Source organism: Lynx canadensis, chromosome A1 (genome assembly GCF_007474595.2).
Source record: "Lynx canadensis isolate LIC74 chromosome A1, mLynCan4.pri.v2, whole genome shotgun sequence".
NCBI classification, from domain to species: domain Eukaryota; kingdom Metazoa; phylum Chordata; class Mammalia; order Carnivora; family Felidae; genus Lynx; species Lynx canadensis.
Genome location: NC_044303.2, coordinates 101,130,272 through 101,152,290, shown reverse-complemented (window position 1 = coordinate 101,152,290; position 22,019 = coordinate 101,130,272). Strand labels below are relative to the sequence as shown.

Below are 22,019 nucleotides of genomic sequence, written 5' to 3'. Positions count from 1 at the left end.
ATGTTAGGTGCTGACAAGGGCGCAAGTCAGTGGGCGACCAGGCAGATGTAGTTCTTGCCTTCATGGAGGTTCCAATCAGAGTATTTTAAAAACCTGGGTACGTCAATAATACCGCTAAGATATGTACATCAAATTTTCCTTACTGAGTGATAAGGTGGTCTGGGCTGTGTGTGTGTCTATAAGAGATCGCTATTGTTTAGGAAATATTACATATGGCTTTGCTAACTGGAAGACTGAGACAAGATCCCTCAGCTCTCACCTCTTTGGGCATTAGGATTAAGTGACATTAATTGCTCTGTGGACAGCTCCACTTAAAGGGTCAGTAACAACTTTACCACTAAGTGTAAATCAGCATATATACTAAAAAAAAAAAAAAAATCTATACTGTTCTTCCATTTAGGGAATGCTGCTAAAGACGTGGCATAATGGCAGAACCATGTCAGTTCTCGGCTATCCGAATTATGCAAGTGCAAGTAGAAATCTAATGGAGAACTAGAGAGTGCGTTTTCATGGGTACCTATTTTTTACAAAGAGAACCATGGTGTGTGAACCGATTGCACATCTGCCCCTCCCTCCCGCACCTCTGTTTTTGTTTTTGTTTTCAAAGACCATGGAGAAAGCATCAAAGACTGTACAATAATCTCTGAAAGTAACAGAACTCTCTTCAAGGGTCCTTTTCATATTGTATCACGGTTCTCCTCCTCACACCCCAATAAGCATGTGTGGTTTACAGGACAGTGAGAAGTGATGGTCAAGTATCACTCACACGGCTGATCAGGTACAGCTGTGCAGCGTGATGCATAAGGCTCCAATGACAAAAAGGCCAAATGATGTATATTTAAAATACCTAGCTCAACATAATCTGTTGCTTTTAGTCATAATTTACGCACCGAGTGGTTGTATTTCTAGCACAGTTTGCAGATAGTTGCCCAGTTCAGGACAAAGAAATGGAATGAACAATATAGGCTGACCCCTGCACTATGCTAGTGGCTCAACCTTCCTGCTGTTCAGTTGCTGGAGAAGACTCATCTGGAAAGCCAGCTCTGTTTTGGTCTCTTCCTATTCCTTACATAGCCGGCTATACCCACTGAGGCTTAAGGACAGTAAGTAAAGAAGCAGGAAAACAAAGCAATACACAAAATAGAAAAAAAAAATCCCTTTTCCAGGGGCATGCTTTCATTACTATTTCCACTGACCTTCACCTAAATTTTTATCTACTCGAGGAAATTTTGGGAGTGCCTCTAAGGTCATTATTTCAGTGCCTGGAACTCAAAGGCTGTAAAAATCATCATATATATGAAGCTCCCAGGAATGTTTGCCGTCAAGTTGCAGTGATCATTTCCTCGTTTCTAGATATCTGTTTAACAGGATGATACAATACCTATCTGAATAATAAAGCTTAATGCTGTAACAAATAAAGAGCTGGTAACCCAGGCAATAGTTTTAATTATGTGTACAAGTGGTAGCTTTCAGATTAAAAAAAAAATGGGGGGGGGGTAACACTCTTATCTCCACCCCCACCTTTTAAAATAAATTAAATCAATAACAAGTGTGGGACACTTTTAATGACCTGAACTACTTAATTTCCAGGATCTTTAGACATGCCATCCATCACCGCAGTATGGAGGAAGACATCTCTTGAGTGTTCAGGGGGTTAGTTTGGTTTTATTAATGCAAGATTTAGGGAATTTTAACAAGGTGAATTGTTTATTTGCCTTGACAGATTGGCTTACAATGCACTGGCTACATCTACAGCATGATCATTAATGACAAAAGACAGGCAAAAAGCTGTTTACACTGCAACACCAGGACAGGAATTAATCCTGCTCAGCCTCCCCAAACAGAGTAACTACAAAGAGATGATCACATTTTTTTTTTTAGGTAAGATATACTTGCAAAAAAAGGAACATCGAAAACTCCAGAAATTTGTGAGCATTTTTGTTAACTGTTCGCTGAAAATTCTCAAATAATATTTTTCATAAAAGTCACCAATGTGGATTTCAGGATTTACAGTTGTAAAGAAAGTAGCATTGGGGGAAGAGGGTGGGTCCGTTAAGCATTCAGTTACATGGTGGCAATACCTCCTAAACTCTGCTAAGGCTTGTAAGAAAATGATTAATACTTCAATCCAAACAGAGGTAGAGTGTAAAATGGTAGTTTACCTAATGTAATATAATAAGTACAAGTGAAATGACCATCATTAATTAGTGCGAAGATGCACAAGAGAAATTACATGAGTTTCAACTAGATTGTTCAGTTCATAAACACACGATCTCACTCTCTGAGAACCCCAGCAGTGATGTGGGGCCTCATGACTGTTCAATTACAACTTTTTCTATGAGAAGCTTTCACTGAAGAAGATCACTCCTTAAAACTGCACCCTGGAGCGTTCCACCTTCTTGGGACCTCCGTCAGGTCTAAATACCCAATTTTATTCAATAGGTAAATAAATACATATAAACCTATAATAAATAAAAAATATTCTATATAGGGGCGCCTGGGTGGCGCAGTCGGTTAAGCGTCCGACTTCAGCCAGGTCACGATCTCACGGTCCGTGGGTTCGAGCCCCGCGTCGGGCTCTGGGCTGATGGCTCAGAGCCTGGAGCCTGTTTCCGATTCTGTGTCTCCCTCTCTCTCTGCCCCTCCCCCGTTCATGCTCTGTCTCTCTCTGTCCCAAAAATAAATAAACGTTGAAAAAAAATATTCTATATAAATATAAATATAAAATAAATATATAGAAGTTACTTTTTAGATATCAAATTAAATTTCCCCATTGCTATAGCTTGCTTAGTATGATTTTTTATTAATTTTCAATGTTTCGTCATTTCCATTTCTTAGAGAGGCACGATGGTGTGGTAGGACGTATGGAGCTTTAGGACAAGAACTGGGTTCCAACACCCCTTATTTTTCTACCTTATCAGCTTTATAAAATCCTGTGGCTACCTCACAGGATTAGTGTGAGGATAAGATGATGTGATGTCCCCAATAGTCTTTGGCACACCATGAGTCTTCGACAAAGGTTCATTGTTTCCTCAGAATGTCTTGTTATATCAATTCCCAACAACCTCTTTTATTGGTTTTAGAAGTTTGGATCACTGTCCATCTAGTGAGCCGGGGCTTCTTAACCCTCCATGATTCATGGATCCCTTTCAAAATTGGATCAAACCTGAGAATCTCGTTTGCTGCAAAATATGCATACATATATAACTGTGCTGACAGTGGCAGGGGGGTCACAGGCCCCTGACAGTCCAGCCAAGGACACCCGCTTTCAGTTCCCATATGACAGTAACGCTGCTGGGCACACTCTTCATTTGGCTGGGAGCCTGCAGCACTCACTGTTGGGCCTGTGCTGTAGGCCAGCTCCCCAAAGGACACACTGGCCCTCTTGTTCTAGTTTTCTGCCTCTTTGTCAATTGCAACCCCCACTGGGCTGTGTGCTGCCTTGCTATTAGAATTCATTAGTGCTTTCGGCTCTGGGCTGTGGTTGAAAATATTTATCTGGCAGTGGGGCTAACTTTCGGAAGGATTCTTTCTGGTGGTTCAAAATCTACTAGTGCATTGAATTTAGAAAGGAGTCCAGGGGTGCCTGGGTGGCTCAGTCGGTTAAGCGTCTGACTTCAGCTCAGGTCATGATCTCACGGTTCGTGGGTTCGAGCCCCGCGTTGGGCTCTGTGCTGACACCTCAGAGCCTGGAGCCTGCTTCGGATTCTGTGTCTCCCTCTCTCTCTGCTTCTCCCCCTGCTCATGCTCTGTCTGTCTCTGTCTCTCAAAAGTAAATAAACGTTAAAAATTTAAAAAAAAATTAGAAAGGAGTTCATACTCATGGCTTCTGTGTCTTTCATACGAAATTCGAGAATTTAGCAATCTGTAGTGTTGAGGGTTCACAAGGTTAGCAAAACATGGAGGAAAATATTGTTTAAACGCCCATCACTGCTGGGTCAGAGTACAACCGAGGAGACATGAGTCCCCTACATGTGTTACAAGAGGAGCATTTTGAACTGCTGTGCAGTGATGGCCCCAGACTCAGTGCTATTTAATCGATTAACTGATCACTGTGATGGTAGAGGTCTGACACTGGATCCGAGTTTGGACAGATGGCTGGACAACTCATTTATGCAGCAGGACAACACAATTCAAAAATGAATATGGCAAGTTAGAGAAGAACTTGGAAATAAATCCCATTAAATTCCATTTTACAGGTATAAGTAATGAATCAAATACCCCAAGGGGCAGAATTCACACCACAGATGTAAGACAAAGAGTAGGTGCTTGTATACAAGTGCTGTTGTCTCGAGTGGTAGGTCAGCAAAAAGAGTTGCTTCCAGAACTTTTATAAAACGAGCTAAGCAATCAATCCTCTTGCTCCCCTTAATGCAATATTATCTAGCACCCCCAAAATGAGAAATAAGAATAAATTTAGAAAGGCCTAGAGGTGAGCAATGAACATGAAGAAAAGGCTCAAAATCATTTCCAAAAGTGGTCACCCAATAGCAGGTACCAAGCACAGAATGATGTGTCGCTGGGCCAAGGAGTGTGGTCCTTCGATTAACTGTTTTTGTTTTTTTAAAGGAAGGTGGGGATGTTCAAAGCTGCTGGAATGAGAAGAAAGCACTGTGCAAACCAGCTGAGAAGGTACCTGTCTACATCTAATTGAAACCTGTGCAATAAAACAAGCAAAAGTGGCCCATGTGGGGGAAGAGCCTGCTATGTTAAGAGCTTCCAAACAGCCTGGGCTCTGAATGTCTTTTAGTTGCGCTTTGATACACATGCAGATTGTAGAAGCTGTAGGATTAACAGAAGAACGCATTGAAGAAATGTGCATGTAATTCATCACGTAGGAGCCATGCAGACTAAAACCCAGGTTATTATTAAGAGGTACACGGGAAACGGGGTAAAATCAAGAAATGGAACAAGTTTGTGCTATACTATGTATGTAATGGAGGGCTGTTGCTGTATCCAACTCGGATATGCATAAAAACTGGGAAATTGAGTGCAACTTGTAAGAAGCAAAAAATATTAATTATTATTCTTTACACAGTGTTACTCGCTTTCAGGATAATAAATAAATGACTTTGCATACAACAGGTTTCCTGCAGAAACCTCACTCTAAAAGAATGGGTGCCCAAAACAAACAACAAAACCGAAAAAACCCCCAAACCAAAAACCTCATAGTCTACAAAAACATTTACAAAAAAATTGCCTGAATAGGGCAAAAAAAACAACAGCATTGCTACCAGCATCCCCCGCAAGCTCAATGTTTACTCCAAGAGAAATGTCTTTTTTATTGAAAAGGTGCAATTATCATCATGTAACACAAATCACAAAATCCCGATTTTTCTACCTTATCAGCTTTATAAAATCATGTTCCCAGAGGATACCATTGATTAGTTGCACATGTTCTTTCTGTGACATCCCAAATACTTAATTGTCAGTTATCTTTTCTTCTTCGGTAAGTAAAATGCAGTCACAAAATTACAGAGGGACCTGTTCTGCCTTAACCTTTGCTAGATGCCATCATGCAGTGGAAAACACTGGTAAAATATCACAGGATAACGCCATCCGACAAGGGAGACATATAAACACTGTAATGATTTCCCACGAGTTTCCATTTTAGAAAATTGTCACTAAGGCGAGCATAAACGGTGACACATCTCCACCGAGGACACGGCGAAATCGAACGCTGGCATTCTAGTTAGGTCCAAACCTACCCAGCAGCCAATTATAACAGGAACGGAACATCTTGTTGAAAACTTGGACAAGACCACTTTGCTAACCTTCCGAGATCGCTGCACAAAGCTGCACTGTTTTCACTGATTTGATCCTTTTATTCTCTCCTCAAAACGTTAAAAAAAAAAAAAATTTCTTCCCTATCGTCGGTCAAGGTTTGTTACAAACTGCAGGGAACCTCTCTTGTCACAACAGCCAGGATGCTGAACTAAGTCGGGAGGTTTTCAGGAGTCTTTAAAGCCCTGTTCCTCCTCCATCTGGTTTGGCTGGAAATGTCCGTTTGTTGGGGTGACAAAGTTCATGACAGGTTTTCCTCTCCTTGCCAGGAAAGATGCTTCATACCAGACCTGCCTCAGAGGTGCAGCTAAGAACAGAGAGGGAGAAAAATCAATGCCTCCTCACTGCAGTAAGCGGGCTGCAGTGTCACTGTCCTCTGGGACCGAAGCTACCAGTGCACAGAGGCTCTGCAGTCCTCAGGCTTCTGCTCACCTGCACCCCAGCAACTGCTCAGAATTTCAAAATTGAGTCATAGTAAGCTTATCAAAGGAATAAATACTTACTATTGTTTAATGTTTATGTATTTTTTTGAGAGACAGCGAGCAGAGGAGGGGCAGAGAGAGAGGAGGACAGGGGATCCCAAGCAGGTTCTGAGCTGACATCAGAGAGCCTAGGCCGATGCGGGGCTCGAGCCCACGAACCATGAGATCATGACCTGAGCCGAAGTTGGATGCTCAACCGACTGAGCCACCCAGGCGCCCCTCAAAGGAACACTTTTAAAAAGCCAGATGACCACCTAAAAAAAAAAAAAAAATCAGATGTGTGTCTGAAGAGCCCAGTTTTGCCACGTATCCTTCATTTTGTGTGTGACACCATTCCCAACATGCACCTAACTCTGTGTCTGGAAAAAACTGCACTGTTCACAGAATTCAGAGAGACAAGTGCTATGGTTTCACAGGGCTTTACAGACTATCTTGGAAGAAATCTGAGGACCTTGAAAGCTGAATGCCACAAGAACCTATTTAAAATGGTAAAGAAAAAAAAATATGTGAAAAGAAATAATGTAATTTGGCTTACGAAAGATCTTAGAGAAGAAATACCATCTTATAGCTAAAAAGACCAAACTCATCGTGGAACAACAGAAACTGAAACACCAAGCATCTTCAGAGCTATTTTAATATAAAAATTTATGTGCTGTGTACTTCTGGAATATTCATCAAACACCTACTGGGTACAACCACTGACACAATGGTTGGCCAAACAAACAGGGCGTACAGTCTAGTGGGGAAAATGAATGGTGTTCAAACAATCCCAGTAATAAGTGTAGGATTACAAATGGAAACAAGTACTTTGAAGGAAGTGGCTAGCTGTTTTAAGTGTTAGTAACAAAGCATCCTTGTTAACCTATGGAGCAAAGGAACGCTTCCCTGGGAAGGTGATCCAGGAACTGGGAGAATGAGCTGATAGGGCAAAGGAGTGGGATATTTCAGACACACGGCATAGCATGCTCAAAGGAGGAAGCGTGGTCATATTAGAAAAACAGACACCAGTGTGGCTGTGTCTGAGAAAACAATGAAGCTGAGCTGGAGAGGCTGGAGGGGGGAGGGGGGGCTTCTGGGTCATGTCAAGGATTGTACTCTTTTTCTGTGGATTTTGGGGCCAGTGAGCAGTGTTACCTGTGTGAGTGGTAGGTGGGGTATCCGGGTACACATGATATGATCTGAATGGTATGGTGACTATAAATGGTGACAGCAATAGTGCCCCTCAGATCCAGCATTAAATCCTTTCTCTGGCTGTCTCTAAATTCCTTATTTTATTTTATTTTATTTTATTTTATTTTATTTTATTTTACTTTATTTTATTTTATTTTGAGTGAGAGAGCATGCACGCATGAGCAGGGGAGGGGCAGAGAGAGGGGGAGAGAGAATCTCAAGAGGCTCCACACCCAGCTGGGAGCCCAACTCGGGGCTTGATCCCACAACCCTGAGATCATGACCTACACCAAAATCAACAGTCAGATGCATATCCAATGGAGCAACCCAGGTGCCCCTCTAAACCACTTCTTAATCAAGCCACTGAGTTCATGGTAACAACTGTATTTTCATTTCTACTGGTTCTTTTCTAAATCTACCTGGCCTATTTTTCTTTGATGCTTGATCTTTTCCTATGCCTTCAATTATTTTAACACATCTTCATTTTATTTTTTTTTATTTTTTTTTTAATTTTTTTTTCAATGTTTATTTATTTTTGGGACAGAGAGAGACAGAGCATGAACGGGGGAGGGGCAGAGAGAGAGAGGGAGACACAGAATCGGAAACAGGCTCCAGGCTCCAGGCTCCGAGCCATCAGCCCGGAGCCTGACGCGGGGCTCGAACTCACGGACCGCGAGATCGTGACCTGGCTGAAGTCGGACGCTTAACCGACTGCGCCACCCAGGCGCCCCCTACACATCTTCATTTTTGGTTTTCATTAAATTTACTTTACTTAAAATTCTTGGGGTTTAATCCTGTTGTTTTGTGTCTGTTGACTCTCACTCATAGCTATTTATTTTCTTCTGTGTTTTGTAGTTTTGATTCATAAGCTCATCATCAGCAGGGCATATCTGTGGGACAGTTCAGGTCAGGTTCAGGTATGACCTTTCTGTGTGATTTTGTTTCTGTTCCTAGGAAGCATAACCCTGACAGGGATCCCTAGGATACAATCAGCTTTCAGCCAATGATTATGTTAACTTTTCAGATTGGAACTTACGAGACCCTGCGGAAACTGAAAAATATAAACCTGAAACTCTCATAAAACCTGGTTGGGAAGCATTAGGAAAACTGTCCATGTTCATTATGGTTTTCCTAGGTCAGTGGTCTCTAAAGCAGGCTAGAGGCATGTGGGAAATTCAGCAAGATCACCACGATTCAGGAAAACAGATATTAGAATTTCTTTTTATTTTGGGGCCTGGGTGCCTCAGTCAGTTAAGCATCTGATTCTTGATTTCGGCTCAGGTCATGATCTTATGGTTCGTGAGTTCGATCCCCGGGTTGGACTTTGCACTGGTGGTACAGAGCATGCTTGGGATTCTCTGTCTCTCCCTCTCTCTGCCCCTCCCCTGCTTGCATTCTCTCTCTCTCAAAATAAATAATAGACTTTTTAAATTTTTAAATTAAAAAAATAAATCTATTCTTTCTAATAAAAAAAATGTTTATTTATTTTGAGAGAGAGAGAGAGAAAGTATGAGCAGGGGAGGGGCAGAGAGAGGGAGACAGAGAATCTAGAGCAGGCTCCACACCAACAGTACAGAGCCTGACACGGGGCTCGAACCCACGAACTGTGGGCCAAAACCAAGAGTAGGATGCTTAACCAATTAAGCCACCCAGGCGCCCCTATCCTTCCTAATTGTTAATGTATGGATTTATACAGGAGCACAGTTATATAAGTTATTACTAAATGTGCATATATTCGAATGTTTTGCTCAAACATTTTTCATGATAAGGATCTTGGGCCAGTAGACTCTGCCGTTGACAACAGAGCACAATAGAGCTGGTAAGATCTGGTGAGACTCAATCTATCCAGACAACACTTGTGAAACAGTCTACTTAGCTTAGTTTATCCTTTTACTAAGAGAGTAGCTCCATTACCGGAAATGCCCTTCCTGCCTCTTTTCAAAAGGCCAACGCCTACCTCCAAGTCTCCGCTCAAGCATTATTTCCCTTAAGAAACTTTCCCCAAACCTTCAGTATGGGCTAAATTCTTTGTGAAAGAAACAAAAACAAACAAACCAGAATCATTTCATGTGCTGTGAGGATTAAGAGTGGACTGAGTCATACTAACTTTCCAGAATTTTGACCTATCAAATATGGACATTTTCACAGTGGTTTAAAACTACAATAATATTTACTTAATGCCTACTTTGTGCCAAGCCCCTCATCTTAGTTAATTTTCACAATACTGTGAGACACCATCATCATGCAAATTCTACACAGGAAAGATTTGGGGCTTGGAAAGGCTGAATCACCTGTGCGAGGTTTCTCAGAGGGTAGGGGGCAGTCAGGATCAGAAGCCAGGTCCCTCCAGCTTGAAAACTACTGGGCCAAGTGATGTCTCCATTTGGTCATTCACTCATTCCATAAGTATTTACTGACATGTATTGTACTGTGCTACAAGTTTAGCTCTTTTCTTAGTGAAATTAATTGGAATCCTGATTTTTCCCAAAATATATTTCCCGCTGTATTTATAAATTTAATTGAGCCCGTTGACAAATGTAAAGGAGACACTGAAACTGACTCTCTTAAAATACATTCCTGATTTTCCTTGGATTTTAAATTTATCTTAACATCTGGACTAATTCTTACATCTTACTATTCTTCTTACAGAAGAAGAAAGGCAATAAATTCCATTAATCTCTGCCCTATATTAAAAAAAAACAACAACAAAAACAAAACCACAAACACCTGAAAAAACAAAAGCATAATCCAAAAAAAATCTGGCCTCATAACACTTCAAAACCTATTTGACAATCTCTGACCAACTCAATTCCTTTTTGACTGGGAAGAATACTTTAAAGCCACATTTTATACACTTTTGATCTGTTCCAATGACCTAATTATATGTTGAATAACAATGTGACTCAATTACAGATTATAGATAACACCAGCATTTGTGAGGCATTTCCCTGATGATCCAATAAAAACAAATCAAAACAAACAACCAAATGAAACAAATTCTAAAAGCAATCATAAACTGACTGCTTACCTGTAAGGCAAAAGTAAGACCATGGGATGAACATTTGAATAAAACTTATTACAAAGCACATCAAACCTGATTTGGTAATTCAAATAATGGGGGCTGGGGGGGGGTAAGACATTAATTTAAATACAAATTATAGGATATGCTTATGGAAAGGCTGTCTTAATACTTTAAAGAAGAAATAGTAATCAGAACTGGGCTTGTGTGGGGTTGCCTGGAGACAGCCTCAGGAGACTGGTTTTTAATGAAAGATTTACAATTAGAATAGCCTAGGCATGTGGATGAACTGATGTTTTTAAAGTATTTAAAGTGCTTGAAAACAATCTGCTCTCTCAAGTCCCTTAAACCTTCCTCCAACTACCTAATTTATGCCTCTGATTCACTTAAGCAGTCTCCTTCTTCATGAACTGTACACTTGGAGCCAGCTCCGGCACTGGTGGGGTTCATGTGGTAGGGTCAGATCACTTACGACTTCCTAGGCCTCCATGTCCTTATGACACAGCAGTTAAGACATAAGACACCAGGCAAGTATCTTTTCTTTTTTTTTTTAATGAAGACCCCTAATGCCATTTTATATTTGTCAAATTATGAGTACCGCATTGAGTCTCCTGTGTAAATGCTATAGTTGTTATTTTGCAGGAATTTAAGACCCCTGGATGAGCAGAACTCATCGTGTTTGGTACTCAGTGGGAAGACTTAGTGGAAGAGGCCAGATGGTGAGTGGAGACTGTGTCAAGATGCGGGAACAGGTCCTCAGAGAAATGACACAAAGGATGGGAAGTGGCCCTTGCAGAGACAGTTCAGAGGTTTAAAGTTAAAAACACACCTAGGAGGGAGTAACAAAGAAAAGGGGAAAGAAGCCCTTGACCTCTTGGCTGCAACCAAAAATGTAGTCAATAAAATCGCTTACATAAAACACACTGGTGGGTTAAGAGCCGTCCAGTGGGACCACACCAAGGAGGATGCAACACAATAGCAAGAAGAGAAGAAAGTAGGCCTATATGTACATGGCTGTTAATCATTCACAGGAAGTCTAAGTGGGACCCCATTCTTTGCATCCATGGAAAGAGCCTATCTATTCTAGCCCTTCTCCCAAATCTAACGCTGAGATAAATACTCCCATACTTGGAACTAAATTATAGATGTTTATTCAGGGATCATACTTTCCTGGAGGTTTTCAGGTTATACCAGCCTTTTTCAGATAAACTCCCAGGTATCCCGGGAAGGAGGAACAGAATGAACGCACGGGAAGCTACCCTACACCTAAGCAGAAACATGAAATTTCTGCCTTGCCTTCTGCCACTGGAGGCTGTGGTTCTGACCGTCAGGTGCTACCCAAGACCCATGCTTCCCTTCATCCTTATAAATGGAACATCAATTTTGTTGGCGGGTGTGACCATTAGCCAAGGTTAAAAAAGCAAACAACAACAAAACCATCACAACATCTGTTCCCCCAACATTTTCCAAATGCCTTTGCCATGGGACACAGAAAAGGCCACTAAAATGTCAGTGGAAGTCACTGGATGGCAAAGATCCAAAACGTTCCCGAAAAGGAACGGTCAGGTTCTGCTGGCCCTCCTTCATCTTCCGCTCATCTCTCTACCTGCTTCCTCCCTCTTCTTGCCTGGAACACGAAGTGTGATCTCTAAGCTCAGCTACCACCTTATGATCAGGAGGGAAAGGCCACAAGAAACAGAGAGATCCAACCCCCGATAATCCTGAGCCACTGAACCAAAACCCACAATTATCTACCATTGGTAGCACGTGAGAAAATACTATGCCTGAGAAAGATAAACCCCAATTTTAGTTCAGTCCTTTAATTTGGGCTGATATCTGTGGTCAAACACACATGCTACTGATGGAAACCTCTTGCTTCCACAGATCATAAAGTCCTATTCTTGGCCCACAGAACAGAGTACTGGGGAGAATACTTTAAAAGAGAAAATGAAAGGAAAAAACCCAACTCTGCAATTCCACCTTTATTACTTCAAAGTGAGTAGAATAAAAAGGAAAGAAGGAAAGAAGGGAAGAGAAACAACCAAGAGACCGTGATATTCTATTTTTAACTTACTAAAGATGTCCATACCATAAGGAACAGACTATGAAAAATGAAAAAGCAATTAGGCTCACATATATATTGCACAATCTATAAAAAGCAAGAAAAGGACCATTGTATGAAAAAACATGTCCATCACACACAGCAGGTACCAAGAACATGTATTATGGAACAGGAAAGAAATCAAGCATATAGCTAATGAGATGAAACTAAACAAAGAAAAATGTAAGCTGATTATCCAGAAAAAATAGTCTACCAAATTGGGTCTATTAAACAAATCATAGACAGTATCCCTGTGGAAATAGAAAGGGTTTCATTAAACTTATTTTACAAAGGATCGTCCAAATCACTGTAGAATGAGCCATAGGGAATAATTTAGCATTGGCTGGTGGAAGAAAATACAATTCTCCTTACCCGGGTCCTTTTAATCACAAATTTTATGATCTTTTAACAGCTTTCTATTAAGAGCAATTAAAGGAAGATAGTAAAGGTTTACACTAATACTCTAGCAAGTTAAAATGATTATATACATCTTCAAGCAGTTTATAGCTTCAAGATCGTAGCTAAGTTTGAGGGAGAAACACAAATTTATTTTTTAAAAAAGAAGAAGAGGAAGGAGAACCTGAAAGACATTCAGAGATAACACTTTTGGATTCCTTTCTGCTCCCTGTAGAGGTACCTACAAAAGTATGGCCGAACACAACACAGGACCCGTTGCATGACAACCTAGACACCTTCTCAGTCCTATCCACTACCCACATTAGTCAACCAGACCAATCATCCCAGGCTCTGGTCGACTCAACTGCCCTCGCCTCCAGCCAGCCCCATAGGTGCCCTGGAAAAGGAGCCGGGGAGGTACCTGGGAGCAGTGGACAGGCACACTCCTATTTTTCTGTCAACAAATCTTTTTTGTGTGTTTCCACAAGATTCAGTAGAGGTGATCACCTGGGGCAGCCAATGATCCAGTGAAAATGACACCTGTTATTTCATACTTAGTACCAAGAAGTGATAGGGAGGTAGTTTCAGTTTACAAGAACTGTATGCACTTCCCAGCATTTATCTACCTCAATTATTTAAAATTAATGTTAGGCAAGTTTCTTAGTTTCTCTGTGCTTTAAGAGGGTCAAGTAATAGTATTCCTCTCAGATGCTGTAGTCATGATGAAATAAGACCCATGGCCATGAAGACACCACTGTGGTACCTGATAGACCATAAGGACCTAAAAAATATCATTATTTCTTCTTCTTCTCCTTCCCCTTCTCCTTCTTCGTAGCAGCAGCAGCAGTATAAGATGAACAAAAAACCCAATCTGACTGTGATATAATGATTTGGTCATTCAGATGATCAAATAATGTATTTCTTAGGTATATGTGGTCACCATCCATACCATAGTTCCTGAAAATGCTTCCGAGCCATAAAGTTGAAATCGGTGTCTTGTTATTAACGGAGGTGAATTTTGGACCCACCCAAGGTCAGGGGCTAGTTGCCAGTCAGATCAACCACATGATCAGAGGATTGGAACTTTCAGTACCAGTCCCCACCTCCCCTAACCTCTGGAGAGGGAACAGAGGCTGGAGGTCGAATCAGCCAATGGCCAATGACTTAGTCAACCATGACTATGCAATGGAGTCCCCATAGAAACCTAAGAAAATGGCTTTTGTAGTCCTTTTGGGAGAGCTTCCACACTTGGGGAATCGGAACACTTCCATGCACCCCCAAGCTGGGACCTAAGTTCACGAGGACAGAAGTTCCTTTGTTTGAGATCTCACTCTACATATCTCACCATCGGATTGTTCATAAGTAGCCTTTATCCTGTAATAAGCTAGTAAACTTAAGTGATTCCCTCAGTTCTGGGAGCCCCTCTGGCGAGTTACTTGAACCCAAGGAGGAGGTCAGGGGAACCTCTACTCCATAGCCAAGCAGTCAGAAGTACAGGTAAGAGCCTGAAGCTTACCACTGGTGTGTGAAGCCGGGGGTGGGAACAGTGTTGCAGGACAGAATCCATAACCTGTGGGATCTGATGGTATCCCTGGGTAGGTACTGTCAGAATGGAGTTGAACTGGAGGACACCCTGTTAGCGTCTGAGAATTTCTCGGTGTCGTGCGTGGGGAGAACCCCCTCGCCCATGATGGACCTGGATCTGGGAACTCTAAAAAGATTATTACGGAAGCTAAATAATGGAAAGAGCTGATTTAAAGAAAGGAAACATTTTCTTATACGGTTTTACTTGTGTTATTATTTTAAAAAGCTTGTGCTTTGTATGCGGTCCAACTATGTTGTAACTTCCTGGCCTCTTAATGCAGGCACTAATGCACGCACACAGGCCAAGTATTTGTTCTAAGGAATTTTTATGCAGAACTCATTTAGTCAGATCTTCAAAGCATTATCTCTACGGGCCAGTAAGCTCAGACATGACCTTGCTCTGCTATTACACAGATCCCTTCCTTGCAATGGCACTGCCCTTCCACTATGTGTGAGACCTCCAATGCACCGATCTGGGACTTTCTCATTTCCATCAGGCCCCTCTGGCTTTTCTGCCCTCCTCGTCCAGCTTAAGTTTCCATGATCTACCATCAGAATCAAACACTTCCAATCCCGTGAGTCCCCTTCCCTCTGTTGGACTCAGGACACCACAGTTCTGGTCGAACCCTAGCATCTCTTACCCATGCCTCAACCCAGATGCTAAAATACTACAAGAAAACCACGCAATACGAACAAGTTGTTTTCACTTTAAATTCAAGCTCTTTACTCACAAAATATGGTCTTGCTCCCTTACTCTAGAACAGTCGTTCCCAAACTTCAGCCAGCATCAGAATCATGCCAGAAAGCTTGCTAAAACACAGGCTGCTGGGTCCCATGTCCAGAGTTTCTGATCCAGTAGGTCTGGGGGGTGAGCACTCAGAATTTCCATTTCAACAAAGATTTCACGTTCCCAGGTGATGCTGCTGCTGCTGGCCAGGAGCCAGACATTGAAAACCACTGCTCCACAGGAACCACTTTTCCCCATTTCATACTTTCTCTTCTCTGAATTCCCCTGACTCCCTACGTCTCAGCTGATAACCACTCTTCACAAAGGCTTTGACGAGAATGCAGAAGCCACCAGATTTGAGGTCCCTTATCTTCACCCTACCGACTCTATCCACACGTCTCCTCCATCAACCTCTCTTTCTTCCTCTGCGTGAGTGGAAGAAATGCCCCTTCTTCTGTCAGAGGCCAATTCTTCTAGTTCATGCTCTGGTTCTCAGCCTGCTTCTCAGCCTGCTTCTTGACTTTCCCAAGTATTTCTTTCTTTAGTTACAGCCCTGGTCTCCTCAGTCTATTCCTGATCCAATTCCTTCCTTCTTTCCATCCATCCGCCCTTCTATTATGTCTGCTGAATTGTTCCTATCAGCATATAAACTTATTCTAGCATCTCATTTTAAAACAACGGAACAAAACAAATGAAACAATGAGAAAAAAAAATATCCCCCTAGAAGATACAGCTTATTTCTCGGCTTCCTTTCACGGCAAAAGTTCTCAAGAATGTTCTGCAGATGTTGTGTCCCCTTCTTATCGCCAGTCCATCCATTACACCACTCTCTACAAAATGGCTTTGGTTTCTGCCATTCTCAGCTTGTCAAGATCACAGACCTCTTCCCTGTTGCTAAAGCCAATGGCCACTTTTGTCCAGACCTCACTCAGCTTCTGGGCAGCCAGTACTCAACCAGACAACCACTTGACCCACTTTTCTTTGCAACTCTTCTGGTGTTTTTCCTCATTCTTTTCTACCTGGCCTCAAAATATAGGGATTTTTCAAGGCTTAGCCAGCAGTCTCTTCTCTCCTCCCGGAACACTCTCCCTAACTCAGCAGTACCAACTGCCATGGATTTTAAGACCTTGATGCTGATGAGGTGCGAATTCACTTCTCCAGGCTGGCTCTCTCTTCTGAAACTAAATACCTATTTAACATCTCCACTGGGAATTTCTTACAGACATCCTCAATTCAAAAGGTCCAAAGTATAACTTGATATTTCCTTTAAAAAACAAAACCAAAACACAGGGGTGCCTGGGTAGCTCAGTTAGTTAAGCGTCCAACTTCAGCCTAGGTCAAGATCTCGCCATTCCCGAGTTCGAGCCCAGCATCGGGCTCTGTGCTGACAGCTCGGAGCCTGGAGCCTGTTTCGGATTCTGTGTCTCCCTCTCTCTCTCTGCCCCTCCCCGACTTGTGCTCTGTCTCTATCTCTCAAAAATAAAATAAACATTAATGACAAAAAACAAAAAACAAAAATAAAAACAAAATCATGAACAACCCCATCCCCCACTACCACCCATCACCTTCCTCAATTTCTCATCTCAGCAAAGGATAGCACCACCACCCATCTTTCCCTCACCTTCCACATATAGCCTTTTATTAGCACCCATCTGGAGCTCCTCTCCCACTCGCTGAAAAAGGTGCAGCCACAGGGGTCACCAGAGCCACAAACGTGCCTTTGCTACTTCTGTCCCCAGCCCTTCCCTCTAGCTGCCTTGTACACATCTCCCTGGAGGTGTGCTCCTGGATCAGTGAAACCCAAGCACTCCCTCTTACTCCCTGGGAACTTGTTTTCTGGCTCCCTTATTTGCTTCCTTTAGAGCACACAGCACTTGCAATTATTTCATGCAAATGTCCACCTGGCTTTTACCATTTACCTTTACCTTTTTACCTCTGCATGCAACACAGGGTTTTGAATGCATGAGGATCATTCCACAGGCACAATCGGGGCCAGCCATGGAAATGGTACTGAGAAGGCCAAGTCTGGCTTACTGTAAACAGAAAACTTTACCACTGGAGTCTGCCATGATTGTTACACTTGCTGGAGGTAACCAGGGCCTCTGCGGCAACTATATGACCAAAAGCGGCGGGAGGTCCAGTTGCTACACGATGGTATAGCAAGGATTTATTGATAGGTAGGAAATGAAGCAAGGCCTTAGCTGAGAAAAAACAGTAATATGTATTATTTGCAGAATATTTTATGGCTTGCAAAGTTGCCTCACATACACGAGGTCACTTAATCGTCACTACCACCTTTGTGGTAGACAGATCAAAAGTATTCTGTGGATGAGCGATCATCCAAGCCCAGCAACACCAAGCCCAGATGCAAGTTGGAGAGTCTGCCCCTGGGGGAGGATGAGCTGAGGATCTAGGTCTTGCACTAATTCCTGGCTGTACTCTCTCCCTAAAAGGTTCTAGCAGTTCTGTTCTTTCTCTCACACCCAACTGATCCTTCAAGGGTCAGCAGCACCCCCCTTCACCCTATGGCTGGAGGTGGGCTCAGATTCCCCTCCCTCAAGCTCTGGAGCACAGCCACGGTGTGGCTGAATATATAATCAAGATTCAACCAAGGAGGATGACAGAGGGAAATAAACAAAGAACATCATGAGACTAGATGAGGTGCCTTACAAACTGCCAACAAAATAAGCAAGTGCTCATCTACGAAAAATAGCCAAACAGAACAGCGATGCCACTATTTCGTGTCTGATTCACCCTGCTACTCGCATGAGACCCTTTTTGACCCCTTTATTACAGCTCATTAAAAGCTAAACATCAATAGGAATAAAAAGGGAACTGGCAAACAGCCTTGTTCAACTTACATTTGAATGGAAAAAGGTAGGATGAAAAGGAGTATGCTTAACTTGTCTTTAATTTTTTACTCGATCAGAGTAAGTGCTGAAAACTATAGTTCCAACTCCAAATGTTTTCATATCTTTCTTTTCTTTTCTTTTCTTTTCTTTTCTTTTCTTTTCTTTTCTTTTCTTTTCTTTTCTTTTCTTTCTTTCTTCCTTCCTTCCTTCCTTCCTTCCTTCCTTCCTTCCTTCCTTCCTTCCTTCCTTCCTTCCTTCCTTCCTTCCTTCCTTCCTTTCTTCCTTTCAATGCAGCCCACCACGTCGTCATTTTTGGAGAAGGAAAACAGCTACTTGCTAGAGCAATCTTGTCTTGAGCACAGTTTTGCAACCAGAAAATCACAGAGCCAGACAGCAAATAGGAATCTTCTAAAACATGCCCCCAAATAACGAATAACGCGGTGAGAAGCAGCTTCCCGACTGTGATAACTTTTCTTGTTTTGTCTCACTGATATTTTCTTACGAGGGTTTTTGGGTCAGAGTAAACTCCTGAGGACTGAGCTGACATTCCCTCTGAAACTAATTACATTAAACAGCAGGTGCCCACTTCAAGTCTGAGCAGGAGAATGCAAGACGTTCAGGGAATGCAGTGCATTTGGGGTTAATGCTCTCATTTCTTAGGAGCCTCTTTAAGCTTAGAAATCCCCAACTCCACTAACTGTGTCATTTGCATAGAGAGAAAAGAAGGATCAATCGGATGCATTGAAATAACAACAACAACAACAACAAAAGATACAATGCACATGTGGGCAGTGTACAGCAGCTGCTCTTAAAATACACTCTGGAATGTTGAAATGCTTAGCAACGAATTGGCTAATTATATTTTCAGGGGGGAAAGCTACCTTTCAAGGGAAGACTTTGAACAGATGGCTGTGATGAGCATACGAACAGCAGGGGGCAGGAGCTACAGCAAAGAAGGGTGGACTTACCCCTGTGTTTAAACTCTCCACAAGTAAACCCAGTGTTCAAAGAATGGGCATTTCTTCACGAGTTAATGCAAACAGGGATGACTCTGGAAAAAACAGTGGCCTCAATAATTTTTTAGTGGCCTTCTGTCACTGATATGATGAATGACTAGCACAATTAATGGGACTACTTGGCCAACCCAAAAGGACACCTTTTCAAATACGCCAGCTTCATTATAAATAAAAACAGGAGCAATACACACATAGTTTTGAAAGAATGGCTCATTACTCTGCTGGCTCTGTATGAAGGATTTTGATGAAATTTGAGCAGCCAGTCATGCTAACACTACAAGCTAATTCCTGGTCTTGGCTTCAAAGTCTGCCCTGGTCAGTGACTTAAATGGATTTGACTGAGGTCAACAGAATCTAAGGAAAATAATCTATATTTTACGTAGGTGGTATATGGTAAAGCCAAACACTGCAACAATGCTTAAAAAATCACGGGTTCCAGTTGCCCTAAGGGAGTCAAAGAAAAAGAGAAGACAAACTAGAAGATGCCTTTCGTTACGCCAAAGTCAATAGGATATGCAAAATTTAAATACTATTCCATTTAAGGGGCGCCTGGGTGACTCAGTCGGTTGAGCATCCAACTTCAGCTCGGGTCATGACCTCGCAGTCCTTGAGTTCGAGTTCAAGTTCCGCGTCAGGTTCTGTGCTGGCAGCTCAGAGCCTGGAGCCTGCTTCGGATTCTGTGTCTCCCTCTATCTCTGCCCCTCCCCTGCTCATGCTCTGTCTCTCTCTGTCTCAAAAATAAAAATAAACATTAAAAAAAATACTATTCCATTTAAGAGGGAAAAAAAGGGATGGAAGTGAAAGAATGATCAAAATACAACCTAAATTGCTGCACTTGCAAAAAAAAGTATCAGGAAAGTTCACTTGAGCTCTTTATTAACAACAGATATGAATTTCCTTTACTTTTGTCTTTGGGACTCTTTTAAGCATTGAGAAGAAAATATTACTTATTGAAAATATAACTTCCCTTTAGTCTGATTTCATCAATTTCTTTCTTTAAAAAAATTTTAAGTTTATTTATTTATTTTGAGAGAGAGAGGCGGGGAGAGGCGGAGAGAGAGGGAGACAGAGAATCCCAAGCAGGCTTCACGCTGTCAGCACAGAGCCCGACATGGGGCTGGAACCCATGAACCATGAGATCATGACCTGAGCCAAAATCAAGAGTTGGAGGCTTCACCAATTGAGGTGCCCAGGTGCCCTGTGTTATCAGTTAATATTTTAGATGACTGAGACGTCTCCTTTTTTCAGAAGCATAAATAATTAAGTTGTGCTATAATTCTAAAGTTTTGTAATAGATACACCAGTTTACCATGACACAGAACACTGCATCTTACAGGGTAAATGGGAGAGGATCAAATGGGTGCTAAAAGAACAAGCTTCACCCGGTGGAGTAGGACACAAGACCTCCTTCAGTTCAATCCCTCCACACCTAGGAAGCTAGGGGAGTCCCTCAGACACAGCAGGGGCTCAACAAATGTAAGTTCCCCTTCCCTTTCCTGCTGGATCCACCAGTAGGGGAGGCATCAGGGACAAAATGAGCATGGAAGAGGTCTCTACTGTCTACCAGCCATTCTCTCCTGGAAAATACACGTGCATGCCAAAGGAAATGACTAAGGCACAAATAAAAGGAAAGCTCCATTATTTCTTTCCTGTCTTTCCTTTCCCCCACTTCTTACCTCCTCTTTCTCCTAACTGCCTGGGAGTTCGAGTTCCAAAAGCCATATTTGAAGATGCGGCTACAACCTTGCAAGGTGGTCTCCACTGCAAGGACCTGAACTTGAAGGAGACCGCTGAGCAGAGAGTCAAAGACTAATGAATAAGAAAAGGGAGACATCAGGGTGCCTGGGTGGCTCAGTCAGTTAAGGGTTAAGCATCTGACTCTCCATCTCAGCTCAGGTCTTGATCTCAGGGTTGTGAGTTCAAGCTCCACTGGGCTGGGTGTGAAGCCTACTTGAAAAAGGAAAAAAAAAAAAAAAAAAAAGGGAGGGACCACCAACTGATAACATGTATTTGGTATTTCAAGTTTATAATAAAAGTTGCTCAAGCTGTGCAGGGGGAAAAAGGAGATTCTGTGGGCACAAAGGAAATTTTGCGGGTGAGAAAAATGTTCTAAGAAATGGATTGTGAGGGGCGCCTGGGTGGCTCAGTTGGTTAGGCATCCGACTTCGGCTCAGGTCATGATCTCGTGGTTCGTGAGTTCAAGCCCCATGTCGGGCTCTGTGCTGATAGCTCAGAGCTGGGAGCCCGCTTTGGATTCTGTGTCTTCCTCTCTCTCTGCCTCTCCCCCGCTCATGCTCTCTCTTTCTCTCCCAAAAATAAACATTAAAAAATTTAAAAAAAAAACACACAAAAAACAAAAAACAAATGGATTGCGAAAATGGTCACACAGCTCTCTTAAGTTTACAAGGAACTGTCCACGTGTAACATGCGTATTCCATGGAAGGGAGTTGACACCTCAGTAAAGTTATAACAAAAAGTGCCTGTTTTCTGTCTTTCCACTCTTCGGCAGGTGACATTCAAGAGTGTGACTGTCAGGGGGCGCCTGGGTGGCGCAGTCGGTTAAGCATCCGACTTCAGCCAGGTCACGATCTCGCGGTCCGTGAGTTCGAGCCCCGCGTCAGGCTCTGGGCTGAGGGCTCAGAGCCTGGAGCCTGTTTCCGATTCTGTGTCTCCCTCTCTCTCTGCCCCTCCCCCGTTCATGCTCTGTCTCTCTCTGTCCCCAAAATAAATAAACGTTGAAAAAAAAAAAAGAGTGTGACTGTCAGTTGATAGAGCTAAATAAATACTATATGCTAACCAAGTTTTTCTTGGGTCAGCCAAAAGACTGTTCAATAGGGCTGGTACTCGGTACTGCCACAAGAATGGGGAGGAATTTTTTTTCTAACAAA

The 22,019-nt window shown here is 42.4% G+C and overlaps 1 protein-coding gene across 1 annotated transcript in view; it reads right to left on the bottom strand.

Moving 5' to 3' along the window:
* Positions 1–22,019, bottom strand: part of SNX24 (sorting nexin 24) — a 161,142-nt gene that overhangs the window by 8,468 nt on the left and 130,655 nt on the right. The gene's annotated exons all lie outside the window — the stretch shown is intronic.